The sequence below is a fragment of the Rhagoletis pomonella genome, unplaced genomic scaffold (genome assembly GCF_013731165.1).
Source record: "Rhagoletis pomonella isolate Grant_MI unplaced genomic scaffold, Rhpom_1.0 Rhpom_scaffold_00012, whole genome shotgun sequence".
Lineage (NCBI taxonomy): Eukaryota > Metazoa > Arthropoda > Insecta > Diptera > Tephritidae > Rhagoletis > Rhagoletis pomonella.
The window spans coordinates 12,274,947-12,287,467 of NW_023458566.1; the positions used below are offsets into that span (position 1 = coordinate 12,274,947).

The 12,521-nt window shown below is 32.8% G+C and overlaps 1 protein-coding gene across 1 annotated transcript in view; it reads left to right on the plus strand.

Annotated features, from left to right (window-relative positions):
- LOC118747839 (glutamate receptor 1-like) overlaps positions 1-12,521 on the plus strand; it is a gene marked incomplete in the record, with an annotated part of 322,600 nt that overhangs the window by 236,393 nt on the left and 73,686 nt on the right.

Below are 12,521 nucleotides of genomic sequence, written 5' to 3' on the forward strand. Positions count from 1 at the left end.
GCGTGAACAACCACAACATTTATATCCAATCATCTAGCTGTAGACTTTGCAGTAAACAACTCCTGACAGCACAATTTTTGGTTACTGGAAAGTGGGAGGACACTATAAGATAAGTCCAATGAGTTGGACGCTGTCCCAACGTAAGCGATACGGATAGGCCACATGTGCGTTGTCTGTGTGTGTAGTGTTTAGAGTTACTTATGTTAATCATGTTATGTTATGTTATGTTATGTTATGTTATGTTATGTTATGTTATGTTATGTTATGCTATGTTATGTTACTTAGAGTTAGTTATGGTTAGCAGTATATTTATAAGAGAAGCACTCGCACAGGCTCCAGGTTTATTTGCGTAACTATCATAGGACCATTTGTGCCACATCAAAAGCTTTCGACGGATAGGCTACGTTTAAAAGAATGACCAAACTTGCCTCATCTTAACCCAATCCATAAGTAAATAGTCAACACAAAGTCCTTTTGGTATCAAACATCGCTTTACAGGGAGAAGGCTGAAAAAATTTACTTAATTCAATTTACCGAGAACCAGGTATTTTATGAAAATGTGTTGCACACACAAATTTTAATTATTCTTATATATGTATCAAATATCTGAAGAAATGAAAGGACATATTCAAAGGATTGCGTTTACTTCACTTGCTCTTAATAAACTCTTCATAACCAAAATAAGCCAAGTATGTATGCTAGCGCTTTTGGCCAAATATCTGCTTTGTCCCAAAAAGTAATGGAATTTGTTCGCTTTATTAATAATACAAGTTTAGTTTGCCTTTCTTCAGATTCTTTTTTAACTCGATGCAATTTCGCTTCTACAAACTCCTCGACTATGCAAAGTTGCAACTCATTAATATGCAGAAGTGTTTGTGCAACAACAGCAGCTAGAGATGAGGAAGAAGAATATAAGAAGTCGACATGCTGCTGGGACATTTTAATTTTGCACAAAATTACTTAGTACACTTACCATTGAAGAGCAATAAAAAATCTAAGAAAAGTATTTGACTTTGCAGACAGATTTTGCAAATCTTTACTGCAATTTTCCCACTCATTGGAGTGCGAACGAAGTTTTTCACTTTGAGAAAGAAATCCTTTTCGCTGCTTTGCGATGCAGCGGAGTTAGAGCTTTTTATGCACTTTTCCGCAAGCATATTTGCTTAGTCTAATGTCACCAGTTTTGAGGGGTGAAAAAGTTTGATGACCCAGCTCACGTAAAGGAAAATCTACGATAGACGACGCAACAAAGGAAATTATACTGTGACGCAAGCTGTGAAGCCAAAGTGGGTGGCTACGGGAGGGGGGGGGGGACTAAAAACACTACGAGATACGGGCAAGGGGATGTAAGTTGCTGCAGAAATTTGACTTTGCTAGTTTATGACAGTTGATGCGGGTCGCCAGCAGGAAATGTGTGTTTGTGTGTGTGTGTGTTTGCAGGCCGAAAGAGCGACCAGCAGCTGTGGTGTGGGTACAGCGAACGCTTTGGTAAACACAGAAGTTCAATTTTCTAACAACAAAACTTTTCGCCGGTTTACTACATTAAACTTTATAAGCTTTCTACATTTTGGCCAAATAGAAAACTTGCCAAATAGTCAAAATGAAAGAATGAACGTACAAATGTAAGGCGAACAACCCAAAGCATCGATGCGGTGCTTATTATTGTTGCTGCTACTATTTCCGTGCTGCAGCTGCTACTGATGCTGTTGCTGTTACTGTTATTGTTGAAGTTGTTGTTGTTGCTGCTACTGTAGCTATTCGCTGTTGGCGTTGTTTAATGTTGATGGGGTGGAAAAGTTTAAATTTCGCTGAATGAAAAGTTGTACAAAGTACATGCTCTCCTTTAAGCATACTACACAAGCGCATATACCCATAGATAGATATGTATTTAGAAAACAACAACGCTGAATGTGCAACCAAAATGCCAAATCATGTACACACACATATATATATATGGGGCGTTCCATACCAAAATGGACGGAGTTCACACTTCATGTGTGTGATTTTTTTGATACATTTACATTTTACATTTTTAAAAAATTAAGGCACAAAGACAAAAACAAATGGATTTATTAGTTATCCAAATATCTTGAGAACGGGGCGAGAAAAACATTTGAAAGAAAAATCACACATACATACACCAAAATTCCCCATGAAAATAAATATTAATTTTTTTTTATTGAAAAATTTTTCACATACAAATTTTTTGATAAAAAAATTAGGTTTTGAAAATATGCCATCTCAAAAAAAAAAAAATTGGAAAAAATTACAATTGCGCAATATCTAAGCATAGTATTATGGGGTGCACTCTATAATAATTTGAGTTATGCCTTTTTTACACCAAAGTTGAGTAAAATGAGTACATTACGAATTTAAAATTTTTAAAATTTTTTTTTGAATTTTTTTGAGTATGTAATTTTGTAGCCCATTAAATTTTAGTATATAAGTTTTAACTTAAAACTTAAAACTTTTAAGCGATTACAAAAATGGGGTTATTTTTTTTTTAATTTTCTTTGAAAACTGAAGAGCTACCACTGTATTTTTTTAAGTTTTGAAATATTTGGAAAACTATTAAATCTATTTGTTTTTGTTTTTGTGCCGTGAACTTTTTAAAAATGTATTAATCAAGCTCAAATTTCATATTTATTTATTATTTATGTTTATCCATCAACCCTAAAAATTTGAAAAAAAACAAACACATAAAAGCTTAAACCCCGTCCATTTTGGTATGGAACGCCCCATATACATACATAAGTACATAAGTGGATGTACATGTGTAAGTTTTTTCAAAGTTTTCTCATTTATATGCAGCGCAATTTCTGCTACATTAATTTTTACTAAAATATTTGTGAAATTTTTAGCATGCATCTTAAGGGAAATTGGCCAGCGGAAATTGAAACAATAACAACAATCTGTAAGCATTTACTACACATACATATACATATACAGCTTGTAAACAAAACAATTGGCTATATACTTCAAAGACGAGTGCAAAACAGGTCAAATATGCGGTAAACAATGAAAGTCAGAGAACCATTGTAAGAAAAGTGTTTGCTTTATTTTTGGCTGTGCTAAACAGGAAGGCGAACGCAAATGGTTATTGTGGGCGAATGATTGCATGCATAGCTTACTACAGCAAGCTTGACACATTGCACATGCTTAAGTGAGATATCTATTTGCGCCTTCATTTGTTGCTAGATATCTCCATGCAGATATTTAGCATTCTTAGTTAAAATTAGTATATACATTAGGGCGGATCAATTGTAAGGGAGATTTTTTCGACTATGCGCGTATAGTACAGACAGTCGCGTGTAATTCTAGCAAATTTTCCGAAAAAGAACATGGGTCTAAAACAATTTGGAGTTTGTCAAATTGCGAAAATAGATTTCTTAATGAAATTCAATTTCAATATTTTCTTATAGTGAAAAATATTTTCAAGTCACATAAAATGAAATAACGAGAAAAAAAATTCCAAGCAAATCAGACGTGAAGCGTAAGCGATTATGACCGGATGCAGTTCCTACATACATGTATGTAAGTCATGCCGTGTTCCGAACACAAATTTGAGTGAATAATGGCGGACTGACTTTGGAATATGGTCCCATCGATTAGGCGGTAAAACAAGTATTACTTACACCAGGGGCGCACCCAGGAATATATTTTAGGGGGGGTTTTATATTTCTGAAGATATGTCACCGGAAAATACTGAAAATTTGCTTCAGATAATACCCTGTATAAAATACATTTATGCAAGTTTTATGTACAGTATGTAATAAATAAATAAACGTTTTAAAATTCATAAACTGCACTTTATTTACAGATTAACAGAACTCAAACGCTTTTAACCGACTTCAAAAAGAAGGGAGGTTAACATCTCGCCGGAATACATAACTTTGGACCACGTGAACCGTTTTCAATAATCCTTTTTTTATTAGAAAGATAGTACCTCAAGGTTCGTCCCGTAATTTGTTTTAGAGATCCGATGATTGGATCATGAAGAAATTAACGGTACCCCTAAATTTGAATATGAGAATTGAAGTTGGTTGTGTTCTTTAATTAAAAACTGCTTGTTTAATAAAAAGTTCTATAAACTCAAGACGCGCTCAACTTTCAAAAGTACCTAATAAAAAATTTTAAAAAGAGTCAGTAAAAATAAATTTATTGATTCCATGAATTTTTGCACTTCTATGTTCATTTTTTCGATTTCTGGTTTTCGATAGAGATGGAGATTTTTCACGATTGCTAAATTTTTTTAATATTTCAAATACCGAAAAAATTAACTGAACTCTCATGAAGAACGAAAAATTCATATAAAACGACGGACGAGAAATGGAAAAGAAATTTTCTTCTACCAAAATTTCTTAAATCAGTTTGCAGCTCTCAAGAAATAAAATGCTCGTATATTTATTCCCTCATGAAAATTTACAGCAAAAGTAAAGCGCTTTTTCAAGCAACAGAAATTATAATAAATATTTCTTATAATTTCCTTGAGAGCTGAATTCTTAGCTTTAAGATACAGATTGTATTTGAGGTTATTAGCTTTAGGGGGGGTTTGAACCCCAAAACCCACCCCTTGTGTGCGCTAATGACTTACACTCTAAAAAATTTTTGTTTAAATTTGCGCATATTAAGATAGGTAACCAGTAATGAATGCAAATTTAAACACTGCTTGCTTACTTTTACTTATCATATGTGTGGCGTAGAACAAATTTCAAATTTGTTTTTTGAGTTTTAAACATTTATTGTTCACATTTTCACAGTTTACACATAAACTGTTTAAAATTTCCTCTAAAAATTTACGTTTAAATTTATGCATATAAAGAGAGGTAACCAGTTTCCTCTCCTAGTGTGTGCAAAATTAAACACTGTCTGTTTACTTTTACATATCAAATTTGTCACGTAGCGCACACAAGGGATGGGTTTTGGGGGTAAATTTATTATGATATAAGAAATTTTGATAAAACAAATTTTCTTTTCCATTTCTTGTGCGTCATTTTGTAAGAATTTTTCTTTTTTCTTTAGAGCTCTTTAAAGTTTAACTGCGAATGAAAACATTGTCCTAGAAATATGCAATGCAAACTCACTTACTGTTGGTTTTTACACTTTACAGGCTAAAAAAGTTTACCACTGATATGTACTTAATAAGCATTCGAAGATTTAATTTGCTAACTTCGAATTCGTTCCACCAAAATGAGCTACATGATAAAAATACAAGTTCAGTTAAATTTTCGTTATTCGAAGTATTAAAAAATGAGAAACCAGAAATCGACGAAAATGAATAAAAAAGTGTAAAAATTTAGCGAAGTTATTTAATTTATTTATATTAGAATTCTTTTCTAAAATTTTGTAATACTTTAGAAAGTTGAGTGCATTTTTAACCATTAATTTTTTCATGATTTAATGATCGGATCTAAACCAAATTACGAGACGACCCTTAAGGTACCATCTTTCCGGTAAAAAAAATAATTATTGGAATCGGTTCACGCGGTGCAAAGTTATGCGGTGGAATAAATAAAAGAAGTAAAAATACTCCGAAGAATTGATAACCTCCCCTTGTTTGAAGCCGGTTTTAAATAGTCTGAGTTCTTTGTAAGTTTTATGTAAATAAAATGCAATTGATGATACTTTAAAAAGTTTATTTATTTATTTCATACTGTAAATAAAACTTTCATAAATGTATTTTAAGGAGCGAATTTTCAGTATTTGCTGATGATATTTATTTAGAAGTATAAACCCCTTCCCCAAAAAATATATTCCTGCGTGCGCCCCTGGCACTTAGTACTTATTATTTGTAAAAAATATATTTTTACTTTCAAAATGTTTGTAATTTTAAACATTTCATGTGTATATTTTAAACAACTCATGTTCAAAACCAAATCTTGAACATCTTGTGCGTATACTTGAACAGATTCTGGTTGAAAAATAAACACTTTTCAGTAGTAGATTTGCATGCACTTTTTAGAGTGTAGCTTAAAGGTAGAACTCTCTAATTTTCAAATATATATCACTCTTGTAATGGATACCTCCATAACTTTTGTCTTTTTGTAAACAGTCCAACTCGAACAAAATTTAGATATTTTAACGAAAGTCGGTGGCGAAGTTGCCTTTCGTATAATTTAGGTAAGTATTAAATTTTTTCGAAATCTGTCAATAACTACGCCCACCTCCCATGTAGTAATTAACAATATTATTGTTTTATTATTATATTTTATGAATTCTTCTGTTAAAATTTACATTTCAAATATATCAACAAACAATTGTGGTTACTTTTGCACCAGCCGTTGCCTATGGGTTAATGACAAAAAATTTTACGTTTACTGTTCGAATTTTTTTGTTTGTTTTTAAAGTGATACGATCTAATGTATACTTATCGGTACTATAGAATTTTTAAGGAGCATTTCGGGATTTTTTGAGACTGTTGGCAAAGTTGCCGTTTTCATCCATTCGGAGAGTTTAAGAAATTTTGGAAGTGGGTAGTATTTTTTGAGTAAGAAAGATGTTTTCAGCAGGGACCGAAAATAAGAGTTATTTTCAATATTTTAATTCAAAAAGTCAGTCGGAAAAAATTGGTGTTTTTAACATTTGTATATAGCAATGTGATGCTTGTTAGCCAAGGAATGTTAGTCCTATATGATTTAGTTTTTTTTTTTTTACTTTTTTTCAAAAAAGTCAGCAATTACCGTTATTTTTTGACTGATGTTTTTCAGTCAAATATAAAAGTTAAAATTTGATTTTTATTTTTTCAGTCAAATATAAAAGTTAAATATCTTTTTTTCCTTACCGTAAACCTTTTAGTGTGGACTACAATGATTTTTTGTAATCAAGGCAGTTTGGAATATGCGCTCTCTGGGAAGACAATACCTGTACTATTCGTTCCATGTGTTGGTACTATATCCAAGCACGCGTGTCAAGGAAACAATGTTGTTTTGTGAAGGTTGCGAATAAAACTTCACACTTAAATTTTGTGTGAAGAAAATTCCCGCTTTGGCCTTCTTTTGAAAAAAAACATATATTCGCTAAAATAAAAATCAACGAAACCGGCCTAAGATTTATTTATACATATAACACAGTCCGACATAAAAATTTTCTACGAGTAAAGGCTAGTAGCCATTTCTGACAGATTTTGTAAAAATGGAAACTTATATATTTGAATTTTAGATAATTAAAGCAAATAGCAAAATCGCCTAAAAAGGGCTTACAAATCGGCAGCCCGCTAAACCGAATTTTCGAAACCTGCTAAAGCTAGCCGGAAAACGACTAAACTGGCAACACTGGCAGGCAGTCAATTCGCGCTTGTTCTTCATGCAGTAAGCATCTCATGTGCAAGTTGCTTTGTTAAAATTTATCCGCTTTCTAGTGCCGTTTACCCCAGCATCTTCAAACACAATAAATTTCGCAAATAAATGTAAAAAAAACGATTATATTCGCCGTCTACTAAAAATGTTTAAGCATCTTCAAATAAGGTGATACTGTTTCCGCTCTCTTGTACCATTTCTCCTTGTACCAGTTCATGAAAGGTATAAAAACAAGACTGGCTGAGCAATATCAATAAAATGTAAAGAGCTTTCAGATGCTGTAAGGATATATCCTTACAAAACTAGTACAATCTCCAACAAACAATGCAGCCCAACCAAATTCAATATGAGCTTATCGCTCAGATATTAAGTAGTTGATTCTAAGAGAGATGTAGTTATTTGATGCTCTGTTTTTTTTTTTAGCCTACATCGAATCTCGACGAACATTCGCATACTCACCCAAATTTCCTGCGATAAAGGATCCATGAAACTGAATACACCAGGCGTCTGCTTCACTGGTTTCTTGATTATTATTGAAATGCCCAGTGACATGAATGGTTTGCTGAAATCGATGACACGCTCCCGTTCGGCGGTAATAGTCATGGCAGCGATTGCAATATCCGCTTCCTGCTTGGACACACATTGGTACAATAAAATATCGCGTATGCGACAGCAATGCCAATGACGATGAAGTTGTTCGATTTCATTGTTTGTGTTTTTGTATTTGTAGTTTTTGGTTGTTTTTGTTTTCACGGTAGTAGGCGCATTGCGAATTCGGCGCATCGAGCAATAAAACCGTCCAACGATAACCGAAACGATAATCGTTGCCAAAGATAAAGTTAGCACGGCAGCAGTCGTCGTTTAATGTGCGGTGATGGCCCGCGGCAGGGAGTTTGGAGAAGAAGAGAAAAAGCAATAATAAAGAAAACATTTTGAATGCGTTGCGAAATGAAAGTGTTCATGCAATCGGAATAAATTCGTGTGCAACCAATGTGGCAGCAAACACGTGCGTTGTCCGACTATAGCGTATGTGTGTTTGTATGAAGTTATACTCACCCGTCGCACCAGTTCACCGACCATACCATCCCAGCCACCGCGCACCGTTGGATTCTCTGAACCGTAGGTACCATCCTTGACCAGACGCAATTCATCTGTGTGGGTAGCAGCAATTCATGTGAGACGGTCGGCCAGCGCAATATCGAACGGGGCAGCCAAAGGAGCAGCAACAACAACATAAGTAGTGGCCGTAAATGCAGTGGTGTATGCAAAGTAAGAGAAGAAAAAGTAGAGTAAGTTCAAATTGGACTTTGGCAAAAGTTCGTAGGCATACAAATTAAATGGCTGTGTGCTGAATAACTGCGCTATGAAATACTCAGTGTAGAAAGTATCAAAGAAATTACGAAAAATCGGGGAATAATGGTAGATATTGTTTAAAAAGAGAAACTATAAACTTAATTGTAGTTGCTTAAATTTTAAACTTACACAAATTTGTATTCTTAAATTTACCATAAATTCTTTAGTAAAGAGAAATAACGAGAATTGATACGAAATAAAATTAAATCGATCAACCAAGGGTGGGTTATAATAAATGCCTTACATGGTATTTCATAAGAAAACAAATAAAAAAAAATCATGTTTTTCTCCGCAGTCATGCTACGCGCAGAAAACTACGCACTCGTGACATTCAACCAGAACTCTGGAATACACATTTTCAGCACTCCTGACGGCCTCCTAACTATTACATTCTTAAGCAGCGATCGCACGATTTCTACATTTGTAGAGATTTGTCCTTTTTCTCTGTTAGAGAGTGGTGTTTTTTGGGAAGTGGTTATTGAGCCCGAACTGATTCCCGATTAAAATTTCTAGCCAACACCACTCTGTGACTGCCAAATGTAAAAATGTGCATACAAATCGTGTAATCCCTGCTTTAGGAAAATAAATAGTATTAAGATCATAACGACCTGAGACAAAGACGTACATATAAGACCCAGACTGATACGTGCGACACAATGACAAAATCTAGGGATCTCCGTTAATGATAGGGTGGTCATTCGCGCTGAAAAGCCTTGCTACAAAGCTCATTCTACTACGTAAAGTCGACAATGGACAATGCTTTGAAATAATAACCGAAAAGCTAAAAATATTTCCATCGATTAAGACAACTCCTTAAGTCAATCTGAGGATACTAACCAGTGGTTAGACAACAACAAGCTAAATAAAAATGGTAACGAGATATGCATGGAATCCATCAAGCAGTTTGGTGACACGACGCTATGCGATGGGTCTTCATAGGCCCAACTCGTAAACAATTTGTGTATCTCTAAATGAGGAGGCATATAAAGGAATCCAACTAAGGAGGTATATGATGGCTTAGAGGAAAAAATATTTTTAGAAGGGTTCCCTCTATTTGAAAAGTTGTATTAAATTAAATTGATAAGATAAACTAAATATTGATATATGGGTGGCAAACGAAAGGCATTTGCGAAATATTTTCAAACGAGTTATTAAAACATTGTGATTTATCACTGCAATTTTTTTCAAGTAACAGAAAAACAGGTTTTTTTACCGAGCATGGAAGCATATGAAAGCTAGAGTATTCGAAAAGGAGATGTTTAAAACTACAATGCAGCGTTTTAGTCAAAACAGGATAGCAGACAGACAGCACCGAACTAATGGATAAACGATCAAGAAGAACTACTTATTTAACAAATTTGCATGATTACCCCACAAGTGGGTTTGCTGGCCCAGCTGTGCCTTTTCTATGAAAACTGATCTGAGCTGTGGTATGCTTGAGTAGAGTGGAATACTTGAATTTTGCGGTCCATCAAAAAAGGGGCTCTATTATGAAGCCATAAAGTATAACGCTTGAACATAGTTTAGAGAGTCAACTCAGGAAAAATAAACTCAAGTTTGTTACTTAAATTTTACTATATGCAACTTAAGTTTAAACTACTGTCAAGTATTAATGAGAAAATATAATTCGAGTTTGTTAAAAAAATTATATACGAAATGTACTAAAATTTAAAAGAATAAAAACTTTGCCCAGAATAAATTTTCCACCTTCATCTCTGCAAGACAAGCTGCTTAAATATATACATAGCATTTTGTTTTAATATGTACCTCAGTCAAAGAATTATATGTAGGCACAACCTTCTTATCTCATGTTCCCTCTTTTACAATCTACAGTTTTGCTTGTACAATCCCCAAGGGTGGTCCAAAATTAATACCCAAAGGTCAGCTACTGGGGAAAGCATGATTTTCAGAAAATTGTGTAAATATTTTAATTTCTCTGTTACGAGAAAAATTTTACAAAAATATTGAAACGGCCCTCGCGCTTATGCTGAATGAATAAATCGCTAAACAACACGCCACCTATGGCACGACAATGCGTTTTAAGCATTTTATAAATAATCTAAACATTGTAGAAGAATTTAAAAGTACTATTTTCAGTAATGACTAAAACGATAATCATAAATAAATATTACCGAATTTTTAAATATTAGTTTTCCATTTAATTCTACAAGCTGAAGTTAAAACATTGCACATATAATTTTTTGACTGAGGTGCATGCTTTTAGCTCAATAAATTTCTCAACGAACTTTTATTCAAGCATATTTCAACGTCTTCTTTTCTACGCAATATACCCAAATGATTTAATTTCTTCAACGCAGCGGCCTTAAAAAGCTATTATACTCAATCGAAATTTAACTCTACTTGCACATAATTCACATTTTCAACGAATAAAATGCGCATAAAATCTTATTATAAGCACAAGGAGAGTCAGTTATGCAGTTATAAGTACAGATGTACAGGCAAGCACATTGTACATTAGGCATATGCCTTTTTTATATAAACTGTACCATGAGGATAGGATGAGGTCCTTTATGGACTGGTAAAAATTTTATACAAGGAAAGAAAAGAATTTTACTGAAAAAAACATACATATGTATGTGCATAATATATACGATGATCAAAAAATGGTTTCAAAACTTATTTTTTTCGGTAATTTGGAATTTCCCATATACACATATGAAGTAGTCTACGCCAAATCAGACCCTATTTGGATTTTGCATCTCCTGAGGAGGGAGGGAGGCCTACCTTTGTGATTTAATTTTCTTGTCAAGACATTTGCGAGATATCGATTTTGAAAACAACTTTCTTCTTTGTGAATTCTTATTTTCCAAAACACTTTTGGCATATAAAATTTAAAAATTTTCAAAACCATACTTGCTAAAATTTGTAAAAATTTTGATAAAATTTTCAATTTTCAATCGAAAATGATGGATTTTAGTGATTTTTTTTTAAACTGTCACACATCCGAAACTTTTTAATGCCAAGAAAATTGTGAAAAATTCATCTTTGTGAATTCTTATTTTGCAAAAGACTTGTGGAATATTAAATTTAAAAATTTTCAAAACCTTACTTAAGATTTTGATAAAATTTTAAATTTTTAATCAAAAATTATGGATTTTCGTGTTTTTTTTTTAACTGTCACACATTCCGAAACTTTTCAGTCTAGTTCTTTATTGGGATAACATTGGGATCAATTTTTTTTTTTTTAATTTTAAGTTAATGAAAAAGAAAAGAAATTTTGTGTGAAATCGAATGCATTAATCAACAAGATATAAATACTATGTTGGAGGAGTAAGAAATTCATTACAAAATTGCAATAGGAAGCACTACACTACGACTAATAATTAGTTTTTTTGAGGCCTTACAGATTTTTTTATTTATTTTTTAAAGTCGTATTTGAGATATCAAACTTTCCAATTTGTAAATTCCCTTAATTTTCTCTCTATTTTTCTTTTTCGAAACACCTTTATAATTGAAACAATTTTTAAATATGTATTTCAATGAACTTTTAAATTTTAAAATTTTTTCTACAAAAATGTCACTGATTCAGATTTATTTTTTCGAATTTTAAATGAAAACCTAACAAATAAGTAAATTAATTAAAAAGTCATATGCCTAATGCACATACATACATACATACATAAATATAAAATATACCTCAACTGCAGTTAATAAGATTTTCATTGCACTGCTTTCAGGAGCACATAATGCATATGAATGTAAGTGCATGCTATACAAATACATACATACATATAATAAAGGAACATACATACATAAATGTCATGGTGTGCTTCAAATGCACTATTCTACGAATACTCTATGTACATATATACTCACAATTGATGCCCAACTTCTTGGCCAATAAATCGGCTA